General features: G+C 36.1%; 1 long non-coding RNA gene across 1 annotated transcript; it reads left to right on the top strand.

Moving 5' to 3' along the window:
• Positions 1-385: 385 nt before the first annotated feature.
• On the top strand, positions 386-7912 carry LOC130267034 (uncharacterized). Its single transcript, XR_008843054.1, has 3 exons — positions 386-471; positions 2217-2252; positions 7074-7912. It is a non-coding gene; the product is annotated as an uncharacterized LOC130267034 (long non-coding RNA).
• Positions 7913-17352: the final 9440 nt, after the last annotated feature.

The raw sequence follows: 17352 nt of genomic DNA on the forward strand, positions 1-17352 counted from the left end.
GCCATTGTCAGAAGCTTCATCCCAGACATAGATATGGCAAGCATCACCTTGAAAATTGTAGATACTCTGGAGTGGGGATACTTCTCTGAAGGTTTTTGGAAAGCATGTCTCATCTTTAGCTACTATCCAAATCTGCTTATTGGTATTTGTTATGCCAGTACTGTTCTTGAGGCACACTAATTTTCTCTCCTATGTGTTTAACTTGCTGCAGATTTTTTGTCAAAGTAAGCAAGCATCACCTCCCCGTGCAGGTAGCTGGGAATCTCCTCTTTTTGCCTGACTAATTGAGCAGCCACTCATGTGGCACTTTGTCTGCAGTGCCAGGGACTTACTGGCAGCAGGCTGTCCCAGCTTGGGCACTGTTAGACACCACCCACTCCAGAGGGACAGACAGACACACACACACAGAGGGATAGACCCCACCTGCCAAGATTAGAGGGTGAATAAAGACCTCTCCTCACATTACCAGAGGTACCTCTTCTACATCTTCCTGCACATCCCCCTCCCAATTTTTATCCTTATTTCAGAATAAGTTTTCAAATTGATCCCTGGTTTATTTTTATACCCACTTGTGAACAAATTTGGGTCTGTGTCCACAAAAGAGAAGGTAATTTCTCCTCCAAAAAAAGAACCAAACAGATATGTAGTGATGTTCTGAAATGAGCTCTGGGTTTGCACACAAAAATTGAGTCTTAAAAGGAAGAATTTAGAGTTGATAATACTTGTTACTGTTCCCAGCTTCCATGTGATTTTAAAATCATTTCAGGTCCCTGTAGAACTTTTTGTTGCACAGACTAAAAATTCAGTGAAGGAATTACATACATCAGAGTGGACTTCTCATTCTCATGAGCTGAAAACCAGAAATATGGAGTGGAATTCTAGAGAGGTTCCTGAGAAGTTTAAAATAAAATACTAATAAATAGATGTCCTCCTCTAGGTGTTATGACTTCTGAGATATGCAGACTAATAGTGCAGCTGGCACAGAGGACTTAAGCTTTCCTTCAGTCACAATGCCTTTTTATTCCCCTTCTTCCACTTCACAGCCAAGCAGTTTCTGTTCTATGGTACTTGCTGAGTATCTGCCATTTCCCCTTATTGTGGCCTAAATATTGACTAGAAAGGAAATAAAGCCATTATTAAATTATAGTGCTGTTTTTAACTCCACATTTTAAACTTCAAGTTTCTTTGATTGCTTGTTTGGCTTTTAAAATTACTGTTAATCTTCCCTGCTCATGCTAAGGACAAAGGTAGACTTTTAGTTAACATTAGTACAAAGTGGGCTGGGAAATGACTGATTTCATCATAGCAAATATTTCACAATTTGTCTTCCTCACTTTGAATGGAAGAGTAGAAGATTAAACTCTGTGTTGTGAAAGTAAGAAAATGTCCAATGGGTGAAGAGTCTGAGAAAACACAGTTACTGATTTAAACAAGTGGAATTCCATGGATGTATTCTGTAGAATCATGAACTTTAATTAGCAGAGTAAAAGGATGGCTACTCCCTTTCACAGCCTACTTTCCACAGCAGCTATTCACTTGGGCAGCCTCAGCATTCCTTGTTCATATCAATCACCTGTTAGAAAGAGCTCCATTATGCACAAATAAAAATAATATATGAAGAGAAAAATAAGTGGAAAATTAATCAAAGTAATATTTAAAATGAAAAAACCCTACATCTCCAACTCTGAAATTATAATCTTTCAGAAAGAGAGGTGGGTAATGTTTCCTGATCTAGGTTTGATAGCAGCCAGGCCTGTAACCAGGCTCTTCAGTGAGCTGATTTCAGAACAAAAAGCAAGCACTTCTCTTCCTCCCACTTCTTTTTTGCTACCTACAGGTATTTAGTGCCACCTCCATTTGCTGCCTACTGAGTGACATTAATCTAGGCCCTCCAGTTCTTTAATATTAATATCTTTTTAATTTAATCAGCCCATATGCGAATTATTTATCAATTCTTGATATTTTCTTCTGAGCTTCTTTTAACTTTTAATTTTTTTCAGTTACAGGGATTTTTGTGGTAGGCTTAAAGTGATTACACTTCTATTCACTAGCTATATTCCTAATTATCAACAGTTCCTTTTTTGGATGATATGCTGCTGAGTACAACAGCTTTCATATTTAATAAGAAAAAGGAGGCACTAAAGTTTAGCTTTTTTAAGGTGTGATTTTTTTATGCTATGTTATCACAGCAGAGTTTATTTTCATTTTCCATCCAGCTCTTGTAACTGAACATCTGAACTTGCATATCACAGGTAATAATTTAATTTCTGTGACTTAAGCTACTATGTGCATATATTTGTACCATGGAAAACTTTATATATGTTTATATACTACCAGATTTTATAATTAAGAGTTGAAAAAACATGGAATGCAATTTTATAGACAGTGTTCTGAAGTTTGTGTGGCTTTCTAGTTCTCAGGGTATTGTTTTACTTTGATACTTAAATTTGAATTATAAAAGACAAAGTTAGTTATTTAGAATTAAACTGATTAAAGAGGAAGGATTGAAATATTTACTTTTTACTCCAATCTCAACTTGTCTAGCTCCTTGCTTCTGAAGCTCCTTGCTTCTTTATTTTCTAGATTTTATTTTTCCTCTATACACATCTTTAAACTTTGAGATCAGTCTTCTCTAGGCAATTCCAGATGTCTCTACCTTCAGGTAATGCATTTCAATGCAATTGTCATTCTTATCGTTAAGATTTAAACACCCAGTGGTTTTTCCACCACTTTTCTTGAATCTGGAATGCAGTGTATACAGATGAACACAGGTTTCCGGACTACTCCAAAAACAAAATAGCTTCTTCATGTTTTCTTAGTAACTACCTATAAGTTCAAGATTTAACTGGGTCCTTTCTCTCCTGCTTTGCATTAGGAGCTTATATTCAGGTGACCATAAACTGTCCCAAGATGTTTTCCTGGACAGAGTCTCGGAGGATCCTTGTGTAGCCTATGTTTGGAAAAATTATGTTGGCATAGGGAATATCAGTGTGTGTGAATGAAATGTGCAAAACTGTCTGATGGAGTATTTGCCCCAAACAGGTCACACTGTAGAGCAAGTAATCACAAAATGGATTATAAAGAAACTAGGGAACTACCAAGAGACTTTGGAAACAGAGAAGTCATCTTGAAAAGGAGCTGTAAAGGAAGGCTGGATTTTTTTTAGTGCTGGAGAGAGACCTTGCAGTGGCCACAGCAGTGGTGCTGCCAGCAGTGGCCCCACCAGCACTTCAACCTAAGCCAGGCTTCCTCCCTGCCAGACACCACGAGCATCATTCCAGCCAGATCACCAACACTGCAGGTGAGGAAATGAAGGGCCCACACCCCTGGGGTGCCCATGTGAGCTACTGGGGTGCTTTGCTGCACAGTGGGCAGCAGCTGCCATTAGTGCATAGTAGGGAGCATCTCCACACAGAAAAAGAAAGAGCATCCATATGTCCAAGAAGAAGGGTTGGTTTTAATTTTTAAAAAGGTCTGGTTGCTTGCCCCTTTTTATTATTAATTTTCCCTGCAGTATGTCAGCTGTCAAACATTTGAAGATAAAAGTTTGTTTACATTCCAGGGAAACAAAACCACACAAAATCTACTGTAGGAAATATGACAATTTAAATTTATTTTCTTCTAAAAGATTCTGAAATAGGCTACCACTTGTTGAGAAATCTGTGATGTATTAGCTCATCTGAAGTTAATAAGTGTCACTGTAACTGCATACCTAATCACACTACATGAGCTTCTCCACTATGTGAACTCTGTTTCCTTGGCCTTTAATGATTTCTTTTGTTCTTCCTTGGGTGCCTGGGCAGCATTGTCCCAGTGACTCCTCATCCTTTTCTCACAAAACAGCTGCAAATGCAGATGTTCTGCAAAGCCTGCCATCTGAACCGATCTTGGGGAAGATTCTTAGCTCCTGTAAATTGCCTGAGCACCACTTAAGTGTATAAGAGGTGGCTGATTCACACCATCTGGCCCTTTGAGCCACTCTGTGATTATTTGCATAATTGAACATATTGTTTCAGGCTCATGCTGTTTAACTGTAAGATTTCCTGGCCAGAGGCTGTCATAACAGCATACTGTACAGTCCCAAGTAAATTTAAAGAGCTATATAAATAGTGATAAAATAGATCCATTTTCTTTTATCACTTCCCAAGCTTACCCCCAAAGAGCAGAACTTTCTCTACAGGTAAGACTGAGTTGGACAAGTTCCTGTCAAAACTAATAGCACAGGCTTTCTCAGACTTGACACCTGACTCAGACTCTACAGATGAGAGTTTACACTGTAGGACCAACATTGAGATTATTGACTTATTTTATTATACCACACAATTTGCTGGGTTTTTTCTATTCAGCTTAGTTAGATCATTGTTGGTTAGATCATTGTGATATTGTGTGTCACCCTTCACCTTATGTCTTTGCTTTTTTTAAAGGGCTTCAAAAGGATTCCACTACCCAGTAGAAAATTTATGTACAAAAAATGTTGCTCATTACCATTAGGTGGTAGAGTGAAGAGCCCCTGCCCAAGATCTAAATAAGAGCAGCATCCTATTCCTTATGAAATTTAATATCAGATGAGCAAAAGAAAAAGTACCAAGAGTTGAATTTTAGGTTCTTACTCGGTTTATGGTTTCTTAGCCTTCTTAAAAAAAGATGAAGCAGCAGTATTAGTTTATGCAAAGAGAAAAAATATAAAATGTAAGAGTTGTTTATCTCCTATTTGATCTAGCAGAAATGAAAGTACTGAATGAATATGCCACTGTCTAATTCTCTCTTACATGGTCACAAAAAATCTTACATGGTCACTTTCTCTCTCCATCATAGCAGTCTGGGTGTGAGAGTCTGGTTGGAGGAGCAAATATGGCTGGAGGAAACCTCATGCTCCTTATACTCCCTTCAAACTGTATTCCCATGCACATTCCTAGGAGATTGTCCATGTGCAGCATTAAAATCCACAGATTCCTCAGTCCCTTAATCATTGGACCAAAGAAATACTTTGTTTGTCTTCTAAGTGTGTGCGCAGACATACCAGATGTTTCTATGCATATTCCACTCAGAACAGTGCTTCACTGTTTCAATGTCTTCATAAGCTTCTTGTTTGCTCCTTCCTAATAGAAATATTTCCTTTTGCTGTATATAACTTTTGTTAACGCTCTGGGGTTCTTTTTTATTTAATTTCATTTTAATTTTTAACGTTTGTTTTTGGTTTTGTTTTTTTATTTTGTTTCTATTGATTACATTTTTTCTTTTGCATGGCTTGCTGTGAGGCATCCTGAATCTTGAATTCTTGCATGCTTTCCTCTGTGATGTATGGGACAACAGAGGTTGCCATAATAAAAGTCATTTCATATTGTACAGTGTGACTTAAACTTACAGATGGAGTCAGGATAATCAGCAAATATTTCCCCAATCTATATTCCTCGTTTTTAAAGTACCTTTAATACTTAAGGCATAGTAGAAATATAGAACATCTAGATATGAATGTGGTGTGATATTAAGAGAAATAAGAAGATCTATATAAATTAAGAATGTTACAGCTTGCCACCTAAATTTTGCAGAAATCAGTTCTATTCTGTAAATATTTTCAAAGTATTTTTAATACTGCAGTATTCTACATCTAGAATGTTATGGTATTTGAAACTAAAGTTAGTATTTCCAGTAATATGTATTCTTATGTACATATCTATTTGAATTATTTGTTTTCAGATATGGCAAAACAAGAAAAATCAAAGAAATAAAAAATTATTGTAAAGTGCTTTTAAAATAAAACAGAAATAAGATTCAAAATTAAATTGTCCTTATTTTTTTTAACTATGACAATAATTTCTTAATTTTTTACAAGCCCTACAAATCATCAAAGATTAAAATGGTGATTTGGGGCAGAGGGTATGTTTGGGATTTTTGTTTCATTACTTTGGTGTGTTTTGTTTTGGCTTGGTTGGGGTTTTTTGTATTTTTGGTGATGCATTTTTAGGAGGGTTTTGTCAGGGTAACAAATTCTTTTAATCCAACACATTTATCAAATATAGGAGATGTTAATTAAATATTTGGGTGGATTTGGTTGCACTTTTTTGCAAGAGTTGCTTTAACCAGCATTTGATAACTGCCTGTATAACTCCTGGATACAGTCTGAAGGCCAAGTTTGTGGAAAGGAGACACTGAAATGCAGGTGCTGTAGACCTTGGGAATGCCAGTGCAGAGTTGTACAATTTGGGCTCAGATTCCAGGAGCTGCCCTTCTTGTAGCTAGTGGCGAGGAGACAGGGAATTCCCAAAGTCTCCTGCCATTCCAAGGTCAGGCTGCCACAAAGCACACTAGATATAGTGCCTGACTGGCACTGCATATAAAAAGGATGTGTCCTCTTCAGCATTTTTGCAGGAATCTGGAGCACACTCCAGCAAATATCCTGGCTGTTCCCATTTGCTGGGCTTTGGTTCTTATTGCATGGATGACTCAGAGCAGACAAAGTGAATTTCATTTGGGTAAGACAAGCCAGAAGGTGCATTCCCAAATTGCATCTAAAGCACATCAGCTGCTGAGAACACTCAGTGCATGGGACCAGGCTGGATACAGTTCAAAGGAAAGCATCCTGGAACAAATACAGCATGGACATAAGGTCCCCAACAAGATGTGGTGATTTCTGCAGATATGTTCCTAATTCGTCTAAATGAAGACAGAAACAATGAGAGATCATCTGGACCTCCCCTGTAGTTTCATAGAAAGACTTTTATCCTCTGATTTACATTGTTATTCAGCAATATGCAATACAGCTGAGGAAATATTGCCAGGCATTCATATATATTTTTTCTAGATTTCTCTTTTTTTTTTTTTTCTTTTGACACTAAGAAAACCCTGGTTGCAAGGCAAGATGTCCAGATTATATTCATAAGTCTGTAAAACTTTTGGGGTGAGTAGTTATCTTGTTTGACAGCAACAAAGCTTTTCATCTATACTTTTCTAGTTTATAAGGATTCTGGGAATATGAATAAATAAATGTTGAAACTACTTTAATGAGAGGTATAGTAAGCCCACACAAAATTAAAATTTAAATTTTATGTTTCTCTTTCCTCATGTGTATTTAGGCATACTTGAAGAGGCAAATTTCTATTTGCAAAACTGTTAGAAGAAATCAAATACTTCAGATGAGCAGAATCCCAAAGAGAAGAATTCTGTCAGATTATTGCATGGAAACAATCGAATAAGAGACTCAATGGAATTTATGAATATAAAAGCAAATTTTTAAAAATAAAACAGTGAATACTGCTTGGTGTTTCACATAACAGTTGCCTCTACCTTTAAGGACAGATTTTGGGCCCTAAAATTGCAGAGCATGCAAATGTCTGCCTCTTTCTTACCCAAGTACCGGAATGGTGCAAGATTTCAGGCATAGCTTCTATTGTATTTTATCTACCATGAGTGGGACTATTCCAGCACGAGGGGCCAAACATTTCCTAGACCTGTGAGACCTGAGAGACCTTGTGCACAAGTGCAAGCACTCCAGTTCTGCTGGTGAGCAGGAAGCAGGACAGCTGGAGAAGCAGCTTAGCAGGGTTAGCACAATGCTGTGTCAAAGGTTCCATGCTCTGCAGGGCTCAGAGCCTGGCTGAAGGCAGATAAACCTACAAATAATTACTGTGTGGGGTGTTGGACCTGCTGTGCCATGCTCTTGGAAGTGAGGCATGGTGGAGTCTAAAATGCATGTCAAAATTTTCATGAGATCTTGTCCTTGGATGCTTAAATAAATGTATCATCATGGAAATAAAAAGTGAAGAATTAGCTGAATATCAGTGTTAAAAAGTCAGTGATTACCTGTTGAAACACAATTGTACTTGGTGTTTTTGGGGGTGCCAAGTATCTGCTCTTTTGGAAAGAATATTCATCAGGTGTGTGATAACATCCACAAGTTTCTGAAGATTTTGACATTAAGACCTTCTTAGGAAATTTCTTCTGTGGTTTTTTTTGTTTGTTTGTTTTCTTTCTGAACAAGTTGAACTGGTGTTTTTACTGTTATACTTTTGAGCAATACACTCAAAAATAAGTTTACTGTCAGCCTCTTTTTCTCCTTTGGTGAGGCTCTTTGGTTTTTTTTTTTGTAAGCAGTGAGTATTGTAAGCTGCTGGAGGCTATGTTATGATATAACATTTATGTAAAGCAGCATACACGTGGAAAGACTCAAGACCAGCTCCAGATCTGAGGAAACCTGGATATGCAATGCAGAGGCAAACTACAAATGGAGTTTAGTTGTAGTTAGTTGGAAACTAACTACAAATTTTAAGTCCTGTCATTAAGAAATCCTCACTGATTCTGGACAGAATCAAAAGCCTTCTCTATTTTGGGGGTAAAGATTTTGTAACCTCCTATTTTGTAACTCTGAAGATGGAGTATTATCAGTAATTGAGGTGAAAAAAGGCAGTGATATACTGCTATCAATACCTGAACAGAACACTCTTCAAAAAGTGGCAAAAAGAGAGCTACCAGTGATCTCTAAGGTTGTCTGGACATGCAGCACCCTAAAAATTGTCTCCAGAAAAAGTTTCCTGGTTTTTTTTTTTACTAAAGTTCATACAAATCTAACCTGATGCATCTTGAAAATTCCACTTACAGGTTATCCAAACCAGCATATGATGAATTATAATAAAACTGAATCACAGATTTTAACTGATAAAAGTAATAAACATCAGTCTGTACTGAAAGATAATTTTTAATTTGTGTCACAAAACTATCTCCTGATTGCAAGTTCTGCTCTGCAATCGATGTAGTGTCCTGGCTTGGCAAGTGTGGAAATCTACAGGTTTTGCAATTACAACAACATCATAAGCTGAACATACAGACTCCTGAAAGACTGTAATATTTTATTTTGATAGCTGTACTATTTTTTAAGTTACAGCCTTCACAGAACTAAAGCATGCCTTTGATTTAAAAAGCTGGAAAATTTACTTTCCTCATAACATGAATTAATAAAATTATGCTGTTCTCTGTTGTAACTTGTTAGACAACTTTATTGCCTTGGAAAAAGAGATATATTCTTGCAATAAAATCCATCCACCTTTGAGTGCTAAAAATCAGTAGATACAGAAAACACAGGACACCATCCTGGCCTGCATATAGATTTTGGCTTCCTCTTTTACTTTGAACAGCAAAGAGATTAAAAAAAAATTGAATTCCATTAAAAGTATTTCAGTGCCAGCAATTTTTCATGATGTTGGACTAATAGAAATGGAACTTTGTGTTCCTTTAAACCTTAAAGCACTTCTAGACTCATGAAACAATGTGTAAAGTCTGTTAAAATGGTGGAAGAAATCCATTCACTTTTCAGTCAGCCTTACAAAAGAATAATTTCTAAATTACCCAAACTAGCAGGGACTGAAATATCCCCTTCATTGTCTTCCACTGTAAGAATGTGTTGATTATAGTTTCATGAAAATAAAGATAACCTAAATGGTTAGAAATACCCAAGGGATTTATTTCTTAATTGTTGAATATGATGAAAATGATGTGAAAAAGAAAATAATTTGGATCTTGAAATTTCTTTATACCATAATGTTATTGGAAAGGAATGAAGAGTTTCTATTTTCTCAGGGAAACCTTGTAATTTATTAGACCCTTTTACCAGATGCATTATCAAAATTAAAAAATTAGACCCACCAGGCACACATATATAAAGAATATAATTCTTTAATATTTAATCTTGTCATGTAATGCTGTTAAACTATTTAAGGCTGAAATTTCATCAGATCTTTAACAGGATTATCTAAGTATTGGTTGAGAGGTTGATAAGTGTTCTTTCCCCACCATTTTCATCTCCAGAAAATATGTTGGAAGTGTTAATGATTCACTAGGTGTCACTCTTATCTCTATGAAACTGCTGATAGAAGATGATTCCAGCATGGCAGGAGACAACATTCCCTTCTGGAAATGCTATCTCAGCTGGAATATAAAGCTAAAGTCTTAACTCTGGTAGCTTGTAGTCAGTAAATTCAAACCCTTTTTCAGATGAACAGGACCATTGGTAATCACAGCAAACTGGAAGTTGCCATAATTTTATTCTTGCCTGTTTAAATATATTTTTAAATTTAAAATCAAGTATGATTCACGTTTCTTGCTAAAACCAGTATTGGCATATGCACTCATCTGCATTATTCTTTATCTGAAGGCACATTTTTTATTGATTAAAAGCTTATATCAAGAGAGACTTGACTCATTTAATAAAGTATTAAAACATGTGACCCTTTGAAAATGAGAGATGGTAGGTGATAAATACTGTATAGGAGAACACAAGCCCAAGGTATATCCCCCAGAACGTGGCTATAATTTGATTTCTGAAATTATGGTGAGGTTTTTCCCTCTCCAAATTCCCACTCTGGGAGGTGGTCTTTATATAACTAGTATGTGCACTCCAAGGGAACTCACTCACCACTGAGGTGACCCAGCTCAGCCTTCCACCTTTCAAAACAAAAGTTTATTTGGTCTCACTGTGCTCTACCAGAGCTCTCCCTCTTTGCATGGATCCACAGAGAATGTTTCCCTACCTTAGTTTCCAGAACCATTTTAGGGCAACTCAAGAAATGTGTGCTCCAGTCTCTAATATCCCCTTAAATGTGAAAGAAGACTGAGAAAGACCCATCCAGAAATGTATTAATCTGTTAGTTAGGAAATACTGGCCTTGGGCTCCAGCATCCACATGTGGGGTGAACATTTCACAGCTGTCAGTGCCAGTACAGGGCTGATCAATCTGCTCCTATTCTGTGAATTCAGCCTCTTGTTTATTTGGCCAATGTTAGAAGGACTACAAAATGAAATATTTTTCATGGTAATTTTCACGAAAATGAAAACCCAAAGAAAACATTATTTATGGTTCATTTATCTCACTGTCTATATTTTTTAAAGCAAGATAGAGACAGTTTAGGCTTGAAACTGAGGTTGTTTAGTTTGTTTTTCATGAGGCTTCAGACAAACTATCCAGATTTATATTTGTCCCTTTTTGAATTGTGACATCACTGGAAGATTTTTTGGACTGAGAAAAGAGATTTCTGTTAGGTCTTTACAGTTTTAACTTATTACTTTTCTAATCATGTATCGTGTTCCATTAATGTGACAGGAAACAGATTTGTGGAAGAAAATAGTCTACATAATAATCAAGGTAATAAACAAGACAGTTTTGCAGGAAAAACAGATTTTATTTGTAGAAATCTTAAAATAAAATGCCTGCATTATTGATTCTTTTGAGATAGTATCCACAGAAGCATACAAAAGATTTATGTTTCTGCTTCCTGTTTGCTGCAAATGCCTGGAAAGATGAAAACACTCTCCTCAAAAGCTTTAAATCTAAAACAGCTTAAATAGAGAAGGGGACAGATAGGTAAATGTTCAGAATGATGAAGGCTACATGTCAATTTAATTCTGGTTTCTCTTATTTATTCTTTTAACACAGGCCTACATGTCAACAAATAAAAATGTAAAGACTGAGTTATTTTGCTGCTCAGATAAACATGAACATTACCATGGGGATATTCTGTTCATCCTTTCTATTGCACATTGTTTAATGTCACTCCACTCTTCTCTTATCACAAAAAATACTTCCAGATGTCCAAGATTTTCTATAGAAACAAGGGAATCAATAAGCCAGGAAAAATACTGCAGGTGATTATATGTATCCATTTGTTAGAATGGATGTAGAGAAAAGCTTTTAGTTTTGTAATAGCTGGTTAAAAAGATAGGAAGAGAGGTTAAATCCCAGTAGATATGCAAGAAGAAGGAGGTAGGAGATCTTTGTTGCTATGGTACTCTGAAAACTCAAAACCTTGGATGTGGGAATATACAAAAAGGTCAGTAATGTATGTGCTAAGGAATGAGGTTTGCTGGAGGATCTTCATTTAAAAATTAGGTGGTGTGGGGCAGCTGATGCTCCTCTATCAGCCTGAGGTGAATCACATCAGTTTTATCTTCTCTAGAGATCCACTTCCATAATAAAGTTGAGAATGCCATAATGGAAGTTTTGTTCAGCTTCAGCTATTAATATAGCTGTTTATTTAAAAAGATCACCAGTAAGTTCTAAGCCAAATATCTCTGTAAAATCTTCATTGCAGATTGGCTAGGTATTCATTACTGAAACATGGAAAGTGAAGAAATCCGAATTTGTTTAAATAAGCTATTGACTTTTTGAAAGTCTATTGCAAACCTAGTATAAAAGAACTTCTAAAATAGCTCAGTTAGTTTGATATTTTTCTGTAAGATTTTGGAATCAGGAAAAATGGCAAAAAATAAAATATCTAGATGCTTCCTACTTCATACTGAGCATTTACAACTTTACAAGGGGATTCTGGGGATTACTTCAGCTCCCTGATTTACTTATAGCTAATGCTTTCAGTTTAGTGGTATTTAAATTATTTATAAAAAAACTTATGCATCTCTTACACTGCTCATTTATTGTGCTTATTTACAGCTGAGTTGGTTGCTTAGAGAATATCTACAGCACAGTTTTCCTGCAACACTTGAAAAACTGTGCAATGTCTGAGCTCAATATTCATATATGCTAAATATTTTGGTTCTCTTAGGAAAAAACTGTTGTGATTTGAACTTCACTTCCATTGCCTGTTTGTGACAAAAATTTTGGTGACAGAAGAAAACACCCCATGTGACATAACCAGAGTATTTGTTTAAAATGTCATCTGAATACTGCCACAAACACTTTCACTCTTTGCCTATCTTGACTGAAGATTCAATATTGTTTGTTCTCACGAAAAATATGCAGGTTTCTATGTGCATCCTGAACCAATTGAACAGTTTTGTTTTGCAGTTTCTGTTCTGACAAAACCCTTGTGCTGTGACTCACCAGTGTCTCAACCAACTCCTGCACTGATGCTAAACAACTCCTATACTGATGCTTTTTCCTATCACAGAGAAAACAGTACACTGTGTAACTTCAGGCAGTAAACCTTTAGTGCTTGAACCTGCTTCTTTCTTGCTTTACAATGAAGAGCACAGTTTGAATTCCACAGAAGAAAAGCTGTTGTGCTTTTGTTCTCAGAATGACTAGCTCTGCCCAGAATAGCTTGATGCCATTTTAAGTTGTAGAGTGTTTTCATTCTTTCTGCCTCCCATAGAATGCACCTCTGTTTTCTCATTAACAGAGTGAGGAAGAAAGAATGCCACTGAGATACATAGTTGCTGTAAGTTTAAAATATTTCTCGTTAAAAAGTTGATTAAAATATGTGTTGATGCAAGTGCTTAACTTCCATTTTGCAAGTAAAGGAAGTGTTTAATTTAAGAGGAATTTCCTCTGGTATGTCCTGGAACTCACTAGTTTAAAGAGGTTGGTTAACAATAAAGTACATTCCTGCGACCTTTGCTCTTACTGCTGGTAACATTTTTTTCCCCCCCTCAAATATGACTAATTAAAAGTTTCTGCTTTACCTTATTTTATGCTTAAAACTTGTTGTGAAAAAAATTGTACAAAGCCAATGTGCAATTGCAGTAGGATGAGTTCATAGTGGTCTGAAAAATATTATGGTGTGGGTAAGGAGGTAGAGTCATCTTTTCAAGAGACAAGCTAATTAGTAATGTTTTTTTCATTTTTTCCTTTCTTTTTCAAATAAACTTCTCCTAGTACTGAAAGCCCTATTATTGCATAAATGAGTGATTCTAAATTTTCAGTTTTGTTCCTGCTTTGTTGTTTTCTCAATTAGTTAACTCTCTTCCTAAGAAATTGGACTGGATGTGACTTTGAAAACTCAGCCTAGGACTGTGGAAGTGTAGATCAGATTTATGAAATTGTACTTGGAGTAGAAAGCTGAATTTTCTGTGTGAAAATTTGTCTGTATCAGATTTACATTAGAAGAAAGGGTAAGCTTTACTTCAAAGTCTAGGCTGTGATGGATGGTATAACTGTTTTATTTGCTAGCTAATAGCCTATATCCTGAATAGAGTACACAGCTATTTAAAGTACAGAGACTGACAGCAGAGCAGAAGTCAGAGCATTTGCCTTGTCTCAATGAGGCAGAAAGCCTGGCAGGAAGAGAAAGACAAAAAGAACAGAGACTTAAATCTCGAGATGAAAGAAGGAAATATTGTAAAGGAACCAAAATGAACTGTGTACCACTTGATTTGGATGAAAACTGCTGGAAAGTTAATGGTTTGGAAAGCAAGACTGGAGGAAAGGGGCACTGGTGAAAATGATATTAGTTTCAGTTCTTTAGAGCACTCACTTCAAAAACAAAATTTGAAGTTTCAGCTCAAAACTTTGGCTGGCTTGAAGTCCCATCATGAAAACTCCTGACAATACCTATACAGCCCTTGAATGATTCAGCACAAGGTTTATTCTGGTTATTGGCCCAGAAAGCATAGAGAAATGTGAGAATAATGGATTCAAGGCTCCATTACATTGGAGAAATAATTTATAAAGTGTTATAAAATATTAAATTGGGCAGAAAATAGAGCATAATCAAAAGTTTTATTTACTCTATTATCCATTATATCGTATTTCAAATAGGAAGACTGAAACCTACAAATTTCTTTTTTCATTTTATAATGCTGTAAGTTTATGCATGTGCATTGAGATAGAATACTTATGCCCTGAAGTGAGAATTTTTGTGCATGAGGCAGCTCTTTACTAAGTTACTGTTTAGAGAATGGATATTTTACACAAGACTGGCACAGGCAGACAGACATGTAGCAGGTTTAGCAGAAAATCATAATCTGGAGGGGCTTCAGCCCCACACAGGGGGAAGATACCACAGAGCAGCAGAGGAGCAGCATCTTGTCACTGCAAGTGGCAGCCCTTGTAAACACAAGTACAGATGAATTCTTACTTGAAAAAGAAAATTACAGTCTGATATCCCACTTCTAAAGGGTTGCAAAGCCCCAGAATGGGTGTCAATGCACAGACAAGCATCCATGGAATGAAATAGAACAGCAGAAACAAAACAGAAGAAAGGAAATGTTACCCTTAAGTTTTAAAAATGAGAATTACAAAACAAAACAAAAACAAACCAACAAAGTAAAACCTCCAAACCTTAAACCTCAAAACCTTATATTTTCTTCCTACCTAATTTATTAGGCTGTCCCGGGTTGGTGTGAAGTCAGGTGTATTTACCAATATAATGACTGTCTATAATGATTTAAGGTCTTACTGCTTCTTAATACCTTTTCTGAGAGCAGACCTAAGAGAAGAGTCTCTTTTTGATAAAAAGATGTGGTATAGCAAATTTAGTAAGTGAATTATTTTTGATATTTTTATTTTTGGAAGTCTGACATTACCTATTACTGCATTTCTATAAGATTGCTGTGCTTGTGCTAAGAATCTCTGCAGAAAACACTTTTCTCTTCCTTCCTTTTCATTGTTGTAGTTCCAACCAGATGGAAATAGAAGTTCAGATATTATTTCATTCACATCAAATTTTTTTTTTTTTTTTAATTTCCTGCACAGAGTCCCTCATTATTGGGACACACATATGCTCACAGCCTTATGTGGATAATTTCACTGAAGTCAGTAGGACTCCTTATATATTTGAATTAAATGAAAGTATGTACAAGATCATGTATTAAAGATGACTTTCAGTGATGTCATTCACAAGCAGAAGTTTTGCTAATCGGTGATAACTGAAGACTAAGGAAATAATGGTCCATCTGGGTATCTAAAACACATCTGAAGCTGAAGTAAAGACCTACTGTTATTCCTACTGAGAAAATCTCAACAGTTCAGTAAAGTTTTGTTGGATGCACATGATGTGAGCAGAGGAGAAAAGTTCTCAGTAATTCAAAGCCAGAGGCAACAACTCAGTGCTTACTTTTGGTGAGATTTTCTGGAAACTTCCCTTCAGAATTATGGTTTAAATATTTTGCCATAACCAAGTGAGACCTATAAGTAAATAGATTTAGTTTCTTTTCCTGTAGCTCCAGATCAATTTTCATTTTCAAAAATGCTTTTGCAGTATCTGTTAGCATACAGTCTCTATGAACATATTCATAGATTGCAAGAGGCAATTTGTATTATCTTAAATTTAGTTCTTTGAATCTGTTTCCATTGCACAGGAGGCTTGGCTTAGGTAGTCACAGAGCACTGCAGTATAAAGTCAGGCACAAGTATTCAAGCCATGCAGCATGAAGTGACAAGGGTAAGCATTAAAACTTCTAGAAAGCAGAAAAAGTAATAATCTAATGTAATCTTAGAAGGACAGGAATTTCTGATTTCCCATGAGGCTATGTAGTATGTTTTCCTTCTTTTTATAGCTGGTGTGTTTTATTTTTGTTTCCCTTTTCCTTTCTCTTCTGGTTCTGATTTCTCTCACCATGTTTGGTATGCACATCTGTGCTTCCAGACTTGGCCACCAGTCGGTGACCAGCGGGTGACAGCCTGTCCCAAACTGTGCTGTGCTCTCAACCGTGATCTGTTATCACTTACTTTTCCCATTTTGGGCCTCACTTGAGCAAATCTGGGTGTGAGGTCCTGAGATCTAGTTAACAGTGAGATTTATGGGGTTGAAATAGAAAAACATTGTAATTTTAAAAAAAAAAAAAATAATTAAAAAAAAAAAAAAAAAGGGAGCACAAAGCCCCACCACAGTTGACAATGAGCCCATGAGAAGCAACTCCAAAAAGTAATATTTTTTAATCTTTGCCAAACAAAATATTTCGAAGTTTCCATTAATAGAAGGAAGAAACAATTGGTGCTTTTCTTCCCTTTTCTCTCCCTCATTTTATTTTCTTTTCTTTTTTTTTTTTTTTTCTTGACCAGCAGTTTAGAGATGTCTGTGAGCATTTATTCCTATTTTCTCCCTTATACCACTGTGATGTGCAATATTGTCCTGAGCCTTAATGCATTAGAATTAGGACTGGCAGGGCATGGTTTCATCACATAATTTCATGCATCTTATTTTGCCATTTGTTCTGTCTCTCTGAGCTGCCTGTATAACCAGTGCAAGGAAAAGAGGTCCTTGAGAGAATGCTTCAGTGCAGAAACCCAGCAGAGTGCCCTGAATTTCTCTTTGGAGAAGTCCATCTATCCATTGACTACTTTAGGAGCACAAGAAAACTAGATTACTTCTTACACTGCCTTATCTTAAATGTATGATATGAATAATATAGTCTATATGAAGAATAGATATTAAAATATATAATATATTTTAATTATTCTATAATAAAAGCATTCCCCAGATCAGGAGATCCCTCATTTGAAGACAGAACAAATGCCTCAGAGCTTCTTTCTTACCTGGGATAAGTAACCCAAACTCCATAACAGTTGAAGAGCCTAAGTCCAGTATTACTATAAAGACTTCTTATTTCTACCACAGACTAACATTCATTCAACAAATAGCAGGTGGAAATTTTCCACCATAACTTCTTTTTCCAGTAATATTTCAGGGT

Source organism: Oenanthe melanoleuca, chromosome 1A (genome assembly GCF_029582105.1).
Source record: "Oenanthe melanoleuca isolate GR-GAL-2019-014 chromosome 1A, OMel1.0, whole genome shotgun sequence".
In the NCBI taxonomy this organism is placed as follows: Eukaryota; Metazoa; Chordata; class Aves; order Passeriformes; family Muscicapidae; genus Oenanthe; species Oenanthe melanoleuca.